Genomic DNA, 18,015 nt, shown 5'->3' on the forward strand with positions numbered 1-18,015 from the left:
GCTTACAGGCATACTCTTACTTCGGGTGCAGACTCCAGAACATCTACCATTAGCTAAACTGAGTGGAGAAAGGAGGCTATTTGGACAGAGTTATCTGGACCTTAGTTAAAGTGGGTGACTATTTGATATACCTAGCTCTTTCCATAGACTACATGAGAGGACTGAGTCCTAATGTGCATACATCCCTTAAATATTTGAAGTAAAGTAAGCCAAGGACTCTGGTCTAACTCTGTTACAGCCTGTGTGCATATCTCTCTATTCTCTCCGTAGTCATACCCTGATTCTCCTTAAGTAGTATTTCTTCATAGAGTACAATGTATGTAGAATCATTCTCTGCATATGCAGCAGTGGCTTAATTGTAAAAAAAAATCAAAATTAAGGAAATAAAGGAAAGATATTCAGGGAAAAAAGTCATCAGAAGGAAGATGGGATTGATACCATGATGTTCTACTTTACATCTTTCCTACATCAGTAGCAAGTAAAATCTACGGTGTATCTGTGCAAGGTTTGAAACAAATGTTTATGACACTAAAATGTTTATGACACTGTTTTATGACTTCATCTTCTTGAAAATTTCTTCACTTCTTTTATCATGAGGACAGCTGTCACTGCTGATTTCAACAACAGCTTGTTGGGTCACTTCAGTGTATCTAAGGTCTGCAAAAATGCCATACATCAAAAGTAGCTTCCATTTTTAATTTATTTATTTGCTTATTTGTATTTTCAGTACAAGTGTATACACACTTTCCAGTCTTTGTATTTACAGATTACTCTTCCTTCAATCTCAACATTTCAGAAAAATATTTCTCTTAATTTCTCTCTGTATGAGGTAGTATGCATGCATACAGGTGGTGTTAAAAAGAGTTGTGTGTTTATCAATTTTGTCCATTTCAGGCACATTTTTTTGTTTGGCACAAATCATTGTCATTATAGACTTTACTTTTGATGAAGTTATTTACCTCACCTGGGGCTGTTGTTTATGTGGTTTTGGGTTTTTTTTGTTCTGTTCGTTTGATTTGTTTGGGTTTTTTTTCAATGACCTGTTGGGTACAGCTAAGAGTATGCATTTTGACTTCATTTGGTGTGTATATCTGTACACAGGTAAATAAGAAAGATGTCACCAGCCATCTTGAATTGCGGAGTTAGAGCATTCAATCTGAAAGCTATGGTATTTTAAAAAAAATTTGTTTCAGTCCTGGATTGTGATAATAATTTTCAGTATTTGTTTTCTTATTCTGAGAAGCAGAAAGTTCTGCCTTCATTAACACCACAAAAGAAGAACAAATGTCTGTGAGAAGATGGGCACGGAAAAGGAGAATTTACTGAGGATAATCAAGTAACTATTTTGATGGGAAAAAACCCCACAAAAAATCAGTTCACCATTCCTGTTAAACCTCTGAACACGGAATTTAAACCTTATTGATCTGTCTTGAATCAGCTTGAATTCCTTTATTTTTTTTTTATATTGAGCTTCAGTGGCCTTAGCAACTAAAAACCCTAGCCCGTAATGGAGAAATTGAGGAATATTATTGCAACATAACATGTAGCAGAGTAAAATCTATAAAAATCTCTCTGTCTGCAAAATTGTAACTTGATTATCAACTTTTTAGTCTGGTAGTTCAGAGCAGAGGTCTACAGCATATCTCTTGTCAAATGATACCAGAATACTCTGCTCCATCCTCATTATGACAATCTAAACAAGCCTTGGTAGCATGCTGAAGAGGACAATCTGATATCAAAATAGAGGTACTGAAAAAATTAACTGGAAAATACATGAGTACAAATACCATAGCAAACATCTTCCCCACTACCTGTAGAAAATCTCAGAGAGTAAATATAAAATGACTCACTATGGTAGAGATGAAGCCGATATCAGCTTATGCATTAGAAATATTAAAGGTTCTGATGAAATCGTTATTTTAAATTCACTGGATGTTTTTGGAGTTATTATCATCTGAACTAAGCTTCAATAAAATTTATTTTGCATTAAACAGAGATTGGATTCAAAAAAATTATGCTTAGTGTGATACTTGTATTGGTAAGATAGAGTAATATCCCTTTGGGACACTGAAAACATACATCACAGTGGATATATTTAAGCCTGTGCATGGGAAGTAAGCTAGAATAGTCTAAATTGAGGAATAATGTCAAGTCTAAAGATCATGCACTGAGAAATGAGTAAATTGTGGCTCTATCAGGGATTATTAATACCTCCCCTGGATAAAATCTTAATCACACAAATCCCAGGAAAAAAAATCTTATACATTCGTAAGTTTTTGGCAGGTGAGTGAGACAAATGGGGATCAAAAATCCTACAGCACTGAGATGGATGGTGAAGACCTTCTTCTGATTATTTCTGTAGAGTTAGAAAAGGATCAGAATAACCCATGCTTTTTGGTGGCTTCTGCAAGAGCAGACAATAAAAATGGTTCTTGTACAGTTCTCATGTATTGCTTTGATATGAAGACTAAGATAACTTCTTCTGTGGAGAGCTATAGTTATCTTTGCATTGGGCTTATTTGAAACTAAACCTGAAAAATGCCAATACTGTCTTACAGAGAATGTGTATGTTAGCTCAGATAAAGTGAAATGGTTCTAAGGTGTACAGTCATGTGGAAAACCTCTTAAGTGAGGATGTTTAGTGATTCTGCAGCTTTAAAAGACAGAAAAATTCTAAAGCTGGATAAAACTTGTGATGTACTCTATACAATAATGATAAATTTTGTACTATATGGATTAAAAATCAGTCAATTTTTTTTCATAGGAGCCTTTGCACAAACTCTCAGGTGGAGAAGAGTTCACTGTAATTCTGTCACCAGAACCAGGAATCAACTTGGGTAGCTGGTACTGTAGGGAAAAAAAGTTGCCGGGTGGACCTACAATAAAGAAAAAACATACAGAATTTTTCTCCTCAAATAAGCCTAAGAACAGTTGTTTGTGTCATTTGAAATAAAATCATGAAAGATCAGCAACAGCAAAAGCTCTGAAAAAATCTGGAGGGAAGAAAAAACAACAAAAAATTGTGATAATGTGAAACTAGATTAACTCTGTGGGCATATAAATAGTCAAACTTAAATCAGAGTGAGACGTTCCTAACCTTAAACTTTAGCCAGTTTTTCTTACAGTAGCCTTTCTTCATAGTGAATTTCCATATCACTAAGGCCTCCTTTAGTTCCAATACATAATAAAGGTTTCCTTATTCCTATTGGATCATATTCTGGCAATTTTGTAAGTTGCAAATTATTACAAATTATTACAAATTTATTACAAATAATAGAAATAATTTCTCATGGGAAACATTACCCCAAGAAGTATAGATTGTTGCAGTTAGATTTATCTGTAAAATCTTTCCTCCTTCCCTGCACACTAAGAACTTTTTGGCTTACTACAAAAATTCTGAAATCTACCATTCTGCAAGAAAACAGGTTGGTCAAGAAGACAGCTATAAACCATAGACAAATAATTAAAATGCTGAAAAAAGCTTTCTGAACTGTAGGGTTGTTACGTTCTGAGTCTGTTACAAGTTCTGTCAATCTCTAGGAAATGAGATGCAGCTTTAGCAGGACTGCTGCAGCATGCATTAAAGAAAGTCCCAAGGAAATCAGAGCTCCAGGCTGCCACACAGAATGACAGTCATGGAGCAGAATCAGCTGCTTCAAACAGGCAGCATCAGCAGGGAAGAAGCTACAGCACAAACAAACATAACTTTTGGCTCCATTAGCTTCCAAGGGGAAAAATCAAACACACTGTTTAGGAAAGCTCTCATTTCCAGCCTAGCAAATCAGTAACTGAGTACGGCAATTAAGGAAGAACATTTCCTTGACAAGGATCGACTATGAATCTTAGAAAAGGTTTTAAAAAATTAAAAGTAAGGAAGCAGCTGTGGCTAGCAACAGTTGTTTCCTTTTAGCGGCAGTCATAGATTTGCTTTCTACTTGGCATTCATACTCAGCTCACCACTTTGCTGTGCTGCAGTAGTTCCTTCCCGACTAGCTGAAGAAATCTGTGCAATAAGAGGAATTCTGAGTGATTTTATTTTCCCCAAAGAGTTCACATATCCTTTAAAGGTATATGAATCTTCTTTCACATTTCTCATAGGATAGGATAAAATTACTGACTGAAACAAAGTTGGATGGGAAATGATCTTGCAATACCTACTCCAATGGCTGAAGAATATCCAAAGATCCCAGTAACAGAAGCATCTTCAGAGTAATCTTCATTTTTGCTCCATTTCATTGCTAAAGGAGTCTTATCCACTGTCTGTTCAGGTCATAGAACTTCAGGTCCTAATTTTAGAGTAACTTCATGGAAATTAATTGCTTTCACTGGACATTTTCAGTGGAAAAAGGAAGAGAAAAATGTGTCACTATATATTTGGTGAATCAGTCTGCCAGACATAGCAATGAATTGTAAATACAAAACTGTTATCCCCATAACAAAATGCCAAAGTAAATATTTTGTCTCTCAGACATAACTGTCCTGTTCTATTTTGTTTTTGTTTTGGGGTTTTTTTTGAGTATTTTCTTTGTTTGCCAGACACTAAGCAAATACTGAATCCAACAGCCTTGAGTTCAGCATTTGTGATGTTCTGCCTTTTTGTTTCCCTCTTATTCTCTAGCTGTTGAGTTTGCTGGTGGCAATGTTGCTGAGCAAGGAAGAAACATGTATTCCACCTCACAGAAATGTCTAGCTTGGTGAAGAGGTGGAAAATTAAACATGATGTAGACTAGGATATTTTTTATTCCATAGGTAGAATCAGGTAGGAAACCATTTGGACCTCAGCAAAAAATTTTATTAACTTTTGCCCTGTGTGATATACATTAAATGAAAACCATTTCTGAAGGTGATATTACAATGTTCCCAGCTGCAACTATAGCTCATATAAAGCACTTACCAAAAAATCCAGCCTGGATATTGATTATTAACATAGTTTTAGAAGCTATGTGATTGTTTATTCATGGAATTAAATATTTCAAGTATATACATTTAAAGGTGCTGTGATTAAACATGAGAAAGACAGGCTTGGCTATTTTAAAAAGCTCCTTACTACAGGGAAGTCTCTTGAAGCTCTTTCGCAGAAAGCACCAGAACTTACATAGTATTTTAGCTTACAAGCATGAAGGCCATATGACAAGGCATCTATATGTATATGCATATACAGACACAATGTATATATGTATAAAGATAGGTTTATATAATGCATAAAAATAGATATACACCCATATGTTCATATATGGATATACACTGTATATCCATACATCCATATACAAGATTCTCTCAAAAATTATTTCTGTTTCCAACAATGAAAAATACTTGTAGAAAATCAACATCCGCCATGTCCTAGCAGTAACAGATACACCACCTCTTTATTGAGATTTTTTTCCCCTCACTTGAATCTTATTTGGTACACAGGCTCAGGCTGTACTTCCTTTCTGGCATGCATTTTCATGCCAAGTAATTAACATGGTCTAGCAAGACATAAGTCAGATTCGTAGTCTAAAGGCCAGATTCTGCTTATCCCTTCCACAGCTTGTCAGGAAGTTTTCTTTTCCCTCTCTTTGTTTATGTTCACTCAAAACTAGGCAGTGCTCAGAAAGGAAGGAGAGATGCTTTTACCATCACTTCATGGGCAGGACAAGAAGAGGATTTGTCAAGGGCAGAAGGCAGGACCCCTCCCGGTGGACACGAGGGCAGCAGCAGGAGCAGATGCAGCTGGGTGTGAGCACACTGGGATGGGGGCTGCTGAACGGCAGGACTTGGCTGTATGGAATGGGACAGCACAGGGAGCAGACATCAGCCTCAGCGGGGGAGGAGGGGGAAGGTTATCCTTCCAAATCAAGCTGGAGAATTAAATTGCACCTTAAAGCGTCCTTGGGGTGCTCACATGCAGGGAAGTAGAGGGATACAGGCAGAGCCCCTGCCAGCGCTCACCATTCTATTCTGGCATCTGTGTCTTATGTGATGTATATGATATGATAAGATATGACCCATCACTGGGTAAAGAAGAGCTGAACTAAGCAGACACAGTGCTTCCCCACTGATAAAATACTCCTTTGTAGGTGTGTGTTATTTTTCTTCAAAGCTCTTTTAGCTTTTTCACACTGTTTCTATCCTTTCAGATACTTTTACGTAAGTAACTGAAACTTAGATTTGGCACTTTTCTCGAAAACATATCTTCATGCTTCAAAACATTTTCTTTAGCAAGACAAAATAAATTTTAGTGAGTGTCCTAGGATTCATTTCTTCACGTAGGCTGGAATTCTTTTGCCAACAAAAGCAATTTCATTTTGCCAGTAACTCTGGAAGGCTGCTACTGAGACAGCATATAGTGAATATTAAGCATTCACCAAGAAAAGATCTAAAGTCCCACATTTAAAGCAGAAATTTATTATCTGATAATTAAAATTTGCAGGGAGTATGTGTCTGGGGGATTAACCCTGTTGCAGTTAGTTTTTAGCTCCTTGCCAGCCTTAATTTCACAATTTTTTTGACATTTTAGCATAACAAAATAACTCAACATGGTTATAAGTACAGTGTCTCCCCAAGGCAATTATCCAGAAAAAAAGGACAGAGTAAGCTTTTTAGTATGTGATCTGGTCTCAGACCACCAGGTCAACCATGGCAGAACACTACTGAAAATACTAATTGGTAAGATACTTTTTCAACAATGAAAGACTTCAGATGACAACAAACCAGCAACAGATCAAAGGTGTGCAACAGCAGTGACACAATATGCATTTTAAGAAGGGAGCTACAATTCCCACTGTTAACTTGCATTTCCTTTGTGTTGAAGTATTTTGGAGATCAAAAATCAAAATAACATTTCTAGACTGTAAAGAGATTAAAATGTTTTTCATACTAAGCTTATGGTCCTTTTGTAGTCAATACCTACTTAGCCTTTTGAAATGTCCATTTCTGCACAATAGCAGTTTGGAGCTTTGGAATAACTAATAATTGTAACATGTGAAATGCAGGCTTTAAAGCAATCATGCTGCAAAGTTGGTTTTTTAAATGCTGACCTAATCCTTGGTCCTCTGAAACCAGCTCCTCCTCTCCTCATACCTGTCTGCTTAAGCCAGCTACTATCTGTCATAAAAGGTCTTTTAAAAAGCTCTTCCTAAATAGGGTGATGCACAGCAATCTTGATTTTATATTCTTCTATTTTATATTCTTCTATCTGTTTTTACATGAAGTTAACTTTCTGAGGTAGGATTTCAACTTCAATAGGACAGAATCATCAGGTTTTCATGGGTAACAATTTTTAAAGACATATTCAAAGTAAAATACAAATATGTTCTTTGCTAATTCATTTTTAAACTCCTAAAATAATTTCTTCAGTTTCTAAAATACTTCTACATCAAATAAAAAAAAATTATTGAGCTCTAGAAGGCTCTTATAGAGAGTATTTATAAAGCTCTTCTAAAGAGTATTTCAGCGTATCTATAGCACGAGCTTTGCACAGCTGATGAAAGGCATAAGGAGGAGTTAGGAAAATCAATTCTTATTAAACTCCATAATTTCTAAGAAACAGTAGAGTTCCCTTACAGAAGGCTTTGGTTCAGGATTCTATTCTAAGCCAATTATGGTATAATTTGGTGGGATGCTATTATGACCATAGAGCAATAAAATGCTATTACAAGACATCTTTTTAATATTAAAACTAATTTAGGACATTTTATTTATTATTTTTATGACTAACATAAGGCTAAGGTTACTTTTAATTGTGGATTTTCTCTTTTTGCATATGTAATAATTTTTGTCTGTAAAAAAACAGGAATATGTCTGTCCTTAGTGATGTTCTTACATTGTCAGTCCTTCATGCCAAGTGTATTGTCCAGCCCCAGCATAACTTTTGCCAGGAGTCAGCAGTCTCAGCTGCTAATAGCCAGATAACATTTAGTTCACTTAGAATATAAAATCAAGATTGTTGTACGTCACCCCATTTAGGAAGAGCTTTTAAAAGACCTTTTAAAAGACCAGATAGTAGCTGGCTTAAGCAGACAGGTATGAGGAGAGGAGGAGCTGGTTTCAGTGGACCAAGGATTAGGTCAGCATTTAAAAACACAACTTTGCAGCATGATTGCTTTAAAGCCTGCATTTCACATGTTACAATTATTGGATACTCCAAAAGTCCAAATTCCTATTGTGCTACTTTACTCCCTTTCCCCCATGCAATTCCTTAATTCTCCATTCTCATAGTAAGTGGATGCCTCTTACCAACATGAAATGGTGACATCATGTGCAAGTTTCTTGGGTGATTTGGACAGCAATGTGACATCAACAGAATGGCTCAGAAAACCCCTCAAAAAGCAAGATGGGGAAATTAAAACTCTTTTCCATAAAACTGTATGGTAGCTTGTATTAAATTCAAGCATTTGCACAACTTGCTGTCCTGCAGCACCAATCCTTAGCATCCAACACTGATGTGTTGGTTTCTATAAAAAAGGCAACACTTCCAGAGTGTAAAATCTCAGTATGCAGCAGTGAATTTAAATGAGCATGCAGCAATTGGAAAGAAGTTAATATTTCAAGATTTGCTGTGTGATGAGAGTAGATAGCATTCATTCAGTGTGTGCTGCTACTCCTTAGTACCAAATTTAAAAATTCATACCCAGCAGATGCTAAAAGGCTGTGGTCATATTTCTGCAACTGAAATATCATATGTTAGGTACATTTCAGTGTGATTCAATTCCAGCTTCAGGCTTCTTACATTCAGGAGTGACAAAGGACATATCAATTTCAAAACATACCTAATCCATCTACCCTGTTTTTTTCTGAAGAGTAATGTTGGAATAGCAGGCATCTCATATGAGTGCACCAGGACTGAAACTGCAGTAAACAGCACAGGTATAAGCACCTACAACTTCTTGACATAAGTTACTAACATTTTTCTTTCATTTTCTTAGTAATTTAAACTAAAAGTAGTCATTCTGCCAATATGCTGTCATCCACAGATGGAATAACATTTGTGTAGTCATTTTCAATTATAAGTTAGAGGGCAATATCATACTTTTCTCTTGTTCATAAATTATTATAAACACTTAGAGGGATTTCCACAAAGATTTGAAGCTTTGACTAGAAACTGTCTGAAGAAAAATAGCCTTTTGGTATCCATGCCAATAAAAGCAAAACAAAGCAAAACAAAACAAAACCGAGAAAAAACCACTCAAAAAAAAACAAAACAAAGAAAAAAACCAAAAACCAAACAAAAAAACCCCACAAACAAAAAACCCACAAAAGATCAAAACCAAACCAAACAAAAAGACCACTCTAAAACAAACAAATCCAAATAAAAAAAAAAAAACCCTAAAAAACTCCAACCAATATTTAACCTAACTATAAACCTATGGTAAGCATAACTTATTCATGCTTAAAAGTGTTTTTTTGTGCCTGACAGGAGCACGCACTGGACAATACTGCACATGCTCTATCTTCTCATAGTGCTTATGTATTAATTAAAACAAATTTACTCTGTTTCAAAAAAAAAAAGGACTGAGCTATTTTCCAATGATTTATCCTTCTTTCAGTTGCTTGCTACTGTGATATCCTGTACCAATATTCTTTCTAGCTGGGGGATGTCCCATAAAGGGAAAGTTTAACTCCTATGGCTTCCAGTCACTGCTAACTCAAGCAGTAAAGCTCTGTGCTATGAATCTGAAACAATCAGTCATCATAAGTATTGGTAAAAAGTTTAAAGGTTTATGTTTTATTACTTTTAAAGGGTTAGTTAAAAAAAAATCCTTTTCAAGAGCAATACAGTGACACAGTGAAGAGTATTCTTTCACAAACCTTTAATTTATGAGGAACTGTAGAGGTAATGCAAAAAATAAGAGGGAGGAGCTACCTAAAGAGAAACGAAGGTCCTTTAGTTACGGCATCAAAACACTGCCCTGAAGATCTTGGGCCTGCTTGTGTCTGTCCCTCAGAACATACTGAAAAATACTGGACTCCTTTGAAAAGTGATTACTTAATTAAGAGGCAGCAGAATAAATCAAAGTCACAGAAGGGTGAGATTACGGCTGTAGAGGGAATCATCATTCCTATATGCCTACATTGCTGATTATCTACTGGGAACAGCTATAAAGAAAATTCTCTAAGGTAGACATAGTATTTCTTTTCAAATGCTCTTTTTTCTACTGACATAAGTGCATATTGTTTCATTACACATCAAGTAGGTGTAAGTCAATGAGGCATCTGTAGGAGGTAACTGGGTCTAGAGTGGGTGAATTGCCTAAGGAAATGGTAATTTATTGGCAGCAGGGGAAGCCTAGACAGCCACTTTTGGCTGAGGATAGAAGTCAACTTAGAGATTAAGTTTTTTAAATGTAGATGTCTCCTTGTCCATTAGGTGTCCAGTCTCTTCTCAATGTAAATTAACACAGTTGCACATAATCACAGCATAGATAAGGTTGGAAGGGACCCCAGTGGGTCATCTGGTCCACCCTCCCTGCTCAAGCAGGGCAATACCAGAGCTCATGGCACAGGACTGTATCCAGAGAGTTCTTGAGTATTTCCAGTGCAGAAGACTCCACAGCCTCTCTGGGCAACCTGTTCCAGTGCATGGTCATTGCACAGTAAAGAAGTTCTTCCTCATGTTCAGGTGGAACTTCCTGTGCATCGGTTTCTGCCCGTTGCTTCATGTCCTATTGCATGGCACCACTGAGCAGAGCCCAACTCCATCCTCTTCACACCCTCCCTCAGATACTCATAGATATTGATGAGGTTCCCTCTCACTCATCTCTTCTCAAGGCTGAACAGGCCCAGCCCCCTCAGCCTTTTCTCTTAACAGTCATGCTCCAGTCACCTAATTATCTTTGTAGCCCTTTGCTGGACCCACCAGGGCCAGGTAAAATGTCCTGAGTTATACCTGTCAGATTTGGGTATGTTATACTCTAATGCTGTCAGATCATTCAAAGAGTATTTCAAAATCCTGCTATTAATGACTGTTACTTACAATGCCTTATTGTGGCATCTCAGTTCTTAAAAGGAGCTTCCAGACATTTTACCAAGGCCTGTAGTGACAGGACAAGGGGCAATGATTTTGACCTGAAGAGGGTAGATTTAAAATGGACATAAGGAAGAAGATTTTTATGATGAGAGTGATGAGACACTGGAACAGGTTGCTCAGAGTATAGTTGCATAGTGTAGTACAGTGTAGATACTTCTCCCTGGAATTGTTCAAGGCCAGGTTGGATGGGGTTTTGAGCAACCTGGTCTAGTGGAAAGTGTCCCTGTCTGTGGCCAGGGGCTGGAACTATGTGATATTTAAAGGTCCCTTCTAAACCAAATAATTCTATGACTCTATGGGAGAAAATCCTGGCTTGCCATATAGCCTGAATGTTTATTGACCACCTCATTAGATAGTCCAAAACTAGAGTGGATAAAATGACTTCTTAAGACAAGTCTTTTAACTCTTATGAGTCAGAGAAAAGAGTGTCTTTTCTGTGAAGCTAATACACTATGTCCACATTTAGGAAGCAAAATACTTTGATAGTGGAAGACAGTGGCAAAAATAAGACAAAGTCATTAATGTGCACATTAACCATTCAAGTGCAACTCATAGGTGTTCTTACAATTTTCAGTGATACATAAACTTATCTCCCTCTCTTTGCTTTTTTCTTTTTTGGTGAGACTTGAATTCAAAATGCAATTCCCATACTTATTTCACCATTTAACTTCTGTTTAACCTGAATGACTCTATGTACAATCAGTGTTGGAATTAGAGAAAAGAAACCAACTTGACATCAACTGTGGAAACTCTCCTGGGTGGATTGAGTCATCATTTTCCCCTTGGGATATGTTTTCCATTTATACAAAGGCAAAGAAAAACTGTTGTGAATATAATTTAAAAAAAGATATTAAAAAGTGTGTCTCCAAGCCAATAACTGATTCAGACTGTTGGTTTCTTACAGAGGAAATAATCCCATCTACCTTTCAATATCTACAGTCTTGATGTCTACTTTTGAGCTGTCATCAAGGCTCCACTGGTAGCCAATGAAAAGAAGTTAGCACTTTTAGGGTATGATTCATCCACCATATTTTAGGCATACTTAGGATGCAATGCCCTCTAAGTCTGATCACATAAATCTAAATACACTACTTTTAGCCCTGAAGAGGGCTAAAAGACTTATTAGAAATTAATCACAGTGGCTATAAACAGAAAGTAAAAAGTGCCAATAATTCAGTGATTGTAGCAATAATGTAGTCACGTGTTTGGAATGGGTGATGAAAACTGGTAAGAGATTAAAAAAAGCCTCCGTAAGGATTAGAAGTGCAGAAAAACTCCTCTATGGTGAGAGTCTAGAGAACCTCTTTCTGTCCAGTTTTCCAGGAGAAAGTTTAAAATTTTTCTTGTTAGCAAAAGAGAACTAAAATTGCAAGACCCGCCTGTCAGACAGGATACTGTATAAAAAATAAGATCCTCTGTCTAGAGCAGAAATCATTTCAGCTCAAGTAAGTCTGGATTCTAAACCAGTTTTTTTTTTGAGGGTAATTAATAAAATGGCTAGTACTAGTAAGAGTATAAAATATGTCTTTTTAATACCTATCTGTATTTTGACTGGATGAAGTCCCAAAATTCAGATTTCTTGATAAAGAAAAAGTCAGGAATTCAGAATGCTTTTATTTTGTTATAGTATAACATGAAATGAGAATTTCTAGTGAAGCCAGTTCAAAACATGAAGACTAAATGTGTCTGCCTGAAGCTCTTCTGTTACCTGAATCAAAATCACATTACTCTACAGTGTTTTGTGAAGCAGTTTTGTTTCATCAGAGAGTAATTTTTTTGGGGGGGAATGATTCATCAAGACTTTTTTCAAATCAGTTTTAGTAACTGACCACAGGAACAGCTTACTAATGATACAATTGATTCTTCATCACTTTAATTCATTAAATCTGTTTAGGATATGTTTCTGAAATATCCATCATAGGGTAATCAAAAGTTATGGGTTTGTTGTAGGGATGATTAGGTGAAACTGCAGGATCTGAGTTATTCAAAAGGTCAGATTAGATAATCATAACTTTTCTCTGTGACCTCATAGGCTATTAATCTTATGCATTAGGCCTTCTGCATTTGATTTTAAATATGCTTGGCTTCCCTAGACAGCAATGGAGGTTATTAAATATATGCCCAGGATTTAAAATTCCATTCTCTATGCCATTACTGTTGCTGATAATTTCAGGCAGTGTAACCTCATCTGAAATTTCCCCAGAGAGGCTAGTCTAGAAGTAAAGGGTTGGGAAAGGGAAGATACATAACAAGAATCAAGGTTTTTATAGGTTTTTTTTTTTTTTAACAATGAAGGCCTGCCCCAGTAGTATTAGGGGTTCCTATGCAACTTTGTCTCAGGAATCAGGATTTCTATTGATTGATCTTTCTCTTACCTATCCCTTGTCAGTCATTTGTAAAGGGTGTCAACTCCAGTAGTTGTTACGAGACAGGAACCAAGCTAACCTTAGGATGTAAAGATGTGCTTTAAGCTACAATTACAAATTTTAGCTTCCCTATGGGTCAGATGTACTCCACATGAACAAAGACCTTTTTTCCCTACGTACCACTCACAATTTTTGGCTTTCAGTCAATAGCAATTCAAATAAAGAACTGTCAAACAGGGAGAATCGATTCAGAATCCAACTTGGGCAAACAGAGGGAAATAAGCATGAATGTGAGCTGCAGGCTAATTTGGCCCATTATCTTCACTTGCATACTGCTCATTATTCACCTTTCACATATTTACCTTGAATCCCCTTACAAAAAGCAGCCTCTGCAGCCTTGATTTCAAGTTCCTGTCCCTGCCATTTAGTTAACATTCTCCATGGTGCACTATGATTGCACTCCAGTTTCTTCCCCCACATGCTACTCATCAACCCAATTTATTGACTCATAGAGTTACTAAGGAGATGCTTATCAAGCAGAATAAACACCCCTCTGCTTGCCAGCTGGTACTGTGTAAATTGGCTTTGCTTCAGTGTCCAGCCATATTTTAACAAACCCTTGACAGTGCCTCAAAATGCTTTGCTTTGTGTCCGGATTTGCCAGCAGAGCACATTTCCAGTGGCACAAAGGAGGTCTGTATTTTAAAACCTTTTTTTTAAACCTAATTTCAATACTTTCAATGTGTTTTCATGCTTTATCTCCAGCTTAGCTCTTTGTAGTCTCTACGAAAACATTTAGCACAACTTCTTACTATCGTGCTATCCAACATCATTAAATTTGTTCACTGATGCACATATGTAAATGTGTTTTGTCACAATGACTGTTACTGGATTGACCTGGCAACTAAGTGTCGTATTAGAGCTGAGCAATTCTGAGTTACTGGAGTACTCCAATATGTTGATGGACTTTTGCTATGAAGGTTCAGTAGAAGCATTGTGTACATTGATTGTATTGATACATGTTTCATTATCAAACTTGCAAACTCTGAGTACTAAAAGGTCAAATGAGTTATTCCAATGAGCAGTGCACTCTGCCATAGTCTGTATGTATTTTGAGGATGCAACAAAGTTTTTCTGAATATCTCTGTGCCCAAGCTCTGCCATGCAACAAGAAATCATATTGTAATATTGAGGGTCATCTAATGCTTGCATTGTTCCAATACTTTCATGTTCTGTTAAAACACAATCACTGAATTCTTCACAAATCAGAGCACACAAAGTTCACTGGCACCATCAGGCTGTAGCAAGCCCTTTCCTCTCTCCCTTTTTCTTTCATTCTTGTAACACAGCTGTTTATACAGAAGAGAGACAATGTTGAGTTTGTTAACAGCTGGCAGTTAGTAGTAATTTATTATGGAATGGGTCTTGAAATGGCCTGATCTCCTTGACGATGAAAAACCAAAAGATTATGTTGCTTTCAAAATCTTGTTTTGGGACTAGAAGTAGAGCTTGAGGCTGTGCCAATTCCAGACTCATGAAAGCTGCATAGAGAGAAGGGGGCCAATTCCTTAGCTTCTGCTTAAAGCAAAATGAGCTTTGTGAGACAGGATTTGTTTCCACCTATTAACATCACTATGTTGTACTCTACCAGCACCCATTAAAATATCAGTCTTACTGGTATTTGTCATATCTTTTTTCCTGTGCTTTGAAATAATGGAATTTACTTGACTTCCCCTGTTATTCTAGGCCTCCAGTCTTTTCATTACATTTATTTTTTGTTATTTTGATCAAGGAGGAAAGATAATAATAATAAATGGTGGCATATAGTAGGCTAGTAGAAATCAGCTCAAAGATTCCAGTGAGAAAAGATGGAAAAGTTTCTGTAGAGATTTCCCTCAACAAAGATTCAGGGAGAAGAGGGGAATAAGGATAAAAGACAACAGGGGTAAAACTGTTCAAGCACAGATACATTCTCACAGAACTCAGTAGGTTAGCCTACTGAGCAATAACCCCTCCTCAAGTCATAACTGACTTGATGGATGGATGGATGAATGGATAGGATTTTGCATTTACTTCAAATGCTCTTCTGGAAATGTTTGGGTTTTTTCCTAAAACAATTTTCTGGTGCTATGGGGGAGAGGTTGGTGGTGTAAAATCAGCAAGATGCTGTGCCAGCACATCAGATAACACTGCAGCATTCTCCACTTCCCTGCTGTGGAGATGAGAAGTGCCAAGGGGCTTGGGAGACTGTTCTTAATATGGTGGCCAGTGTGAGGGGACAGCACTGATCCCTCAGTCACAGCGCGGGCAGCGCATGGACAGCACCTTCACACCGTTTGTGCCAGCCATCAGGACAGGCACATCTTCTGCCAGGATAAAGGAATACAGAGAGGGAAGAAACAGAGCAGGTTTCGGAGGAAACTGCTGTTAGTCACAGAGAGGATAGGAGGAGTACATTTGAGCAACTGAAATTGCAAGATAATAAAGATCAGGACTCACACAAAGGTTATCCAGGATATAACCTGTATTTTAGTTGGACAATTTTTGAGAAAAAAAAGGGTATCGTAATTGTATAAAGATGTAATGAGAAGCAAACTTGTGCAATTTTCTTAAAATTATATTCTATACCTTGGAACATGAGAGCATCATTCAAACAATGATAAAGCATGACAGGAATATAGATACTAATAAATATGTATTTAAACTTTGTTAATTAACAATTTGATACTTCGTTGTATTTTGTCCAGTAAATTTCTTGTGAGAAATGCAGATTTCTAAAGGTAGAGGTGACTTTACTGAATCAGACCCCTAGTCCTTCTGCATTCCCCCACCCTCTATATGGCAGAATAACACATTGCTTGGGTAATCTTAGTATTCAGTCTGGCAGCTAAGAGCTTCCAGTGAGAAACGAACTTATAAGGAAGGCCATGGGAGACTTCTGTCATCCCATTAAGTCTCACCCTCTTCCTTCCCCACCTCTTATTCCATTCCCTCCCTTCAGTAGCAAAGACTGGAGAGGCTGGTTACTCAGAAGGTGCATTATGGCACCCTGATGCAGTCATGGCCCATGCATCACCCAATGCAAAGACCCTTCCTCATCACACAATGAACTTGAAGGCGCTCTCTGTAGGGGCTGTCAGAGCTGCATCTGCACATGCCACCAGCTTTGTCAGTGCTCTTCTCTTTGAGATTCAAAATCCTCAGATGCTGAAGGGAACTCTCATGACATTCATCCACTTCTCTCTCTGCTCTCTGTTCTTGTTTACCACATGTGTTTGTCCCCATGAACTGCTACTGTCCCTGTGTATTTAACATTTGAACTGACCTCTTCCAACCTGCACAACTCTCCGCAAGTCCCTTTGCTATTAGGAACTAATTAATGCATCATTCAATCAATAATCAATCTTTTTTGTTAATCTGTTAAGTGTGGTGCTTTGTTTAGACCTCTAAGTACTTATTTACTTTCCAATGCAGTGAAATAAAGAAGGTAAATTAGACTCAAACAGTTCAAAGCAGTTCTCGCCAGAGTACAAACCTGCTCTTGTCAAGGTCAGCAAGGGTTTCAATGCTGGAAAAGGAGTAGGAGTGGGGGCTCTGTAATATTAACATCTGGGAACAGCGGTGGGATTTTGCAGTCATGTTCTCCAGTATCTTATGCAGGACCATACTCTTCACTGAATAATTTAAGTGATGGACTGGCTAGTATTTCTTTACTCCACCAAACATATCCACGCTTGGCTTTTTGTCCTTTGTCATATCATGACTCCTTGAAGTTTTATTTTATCCATCCTCAAATTTTATTCTCCAAATCACTTATCACCTTTCAAAAAGGTAGCTTTAGATCTTTTTCTGTTTACAAAGGTGCTGGTTTTACCCCTGTGCCTATCAGTGGTACAGGAGTTCAGTGGTGCTGACTTTGCACTGGGATGAACACACAGATACTCAGGCCTAGAGGCCACAAAATGTCTGGCAAAGTATCTGCTCATGAGAGCAATTTGTTGTAACATCATACAGAATAAATCATGGCTGACATATCTGCTGGAGCTATTTTTAAAGGAAATAATTCATAAAGCTGAGAGGTGTGAAGCAGTGAACATAATCTGCATTGATTGGGGGAAAAAACCCACTGTACCTCAGAGGAGACAGAAACAAGGGGTTAGCAACAAGCTCAGAGAGCATTGTTCTGGTGAGGATAAAGATCTGTCTGAAGGGCTTTGTGCTGGTGATATCACTGCTGTGGGAGGAAACAGCTCAGCAAGATGATAAATGGAGAATTATACAGCTTTATTTTTCTCCCCACTTACAAATGACTTAATCATGCTGACAGGAGCTCCACTAATTTCCACCGTATATAGAGCATCTTCTACTGGAGCCAAGCAAGTATCACTCTAATAACTCAGCTTTTCCCATCCATTATATTTCTGTGTGTCATTGGTATAAATTGTTGTTTAAAACATTTGGCAATTTGGGATTGTTGTATTTAGAAAAATAAAACAAAAACACACACACAAAGAAAAAGACTTATTTTGAAATCGAGATACTTCTTACGCTTAAAGGCCAAATGCAGCAAGTAGGGCTTGATGTTCTCTGTAAATACAGCAGGGAGATGTGGTGGGTTGGAGGAGCAATTAACATTCAGAT

General features: G+C 37.3%; 1 long non-coding RNA gene across 1 annotated transcript; it reads right to left on the minus strand.

Annotated features, from left to right (window-relative positions):
- Positions 1 to 1,041: 1,041 nt before the first annotated feature.
- On the minus strand, positions 1,042 to 10,576 carry LOC116443532. The gene is made up of 3 exons (XR_004239952.1): positions 5,617 to 10,576; positions 4,159 to 4,325; positions 1,042 to 2,876 (listed from the first exon to the last, which is right to left on the minus strand). It is a non-coding gene; the product is annotated as an uncharacterized LOC116443532 (long non-coding RNA).
- Between the last annotated feature and the right edge of the window lie 7,439 nt (positions 10,577 to 18,015).

This window comes from Corvus moneduloides, chromosome 4 (assembly GCF_009650955.1).
Source record: "Corvus moneduloides isolate bCorMon1 chromosome 4, bCorMon1.pri, whole genome shotgun sequence".
In the NCBI taxonomy this organism is placed as follows: Eukaryota; Metazoa; Chordata; class Aves; order Passeriformes; family Corvidae; genus Corvus; species Corvus moneduloides.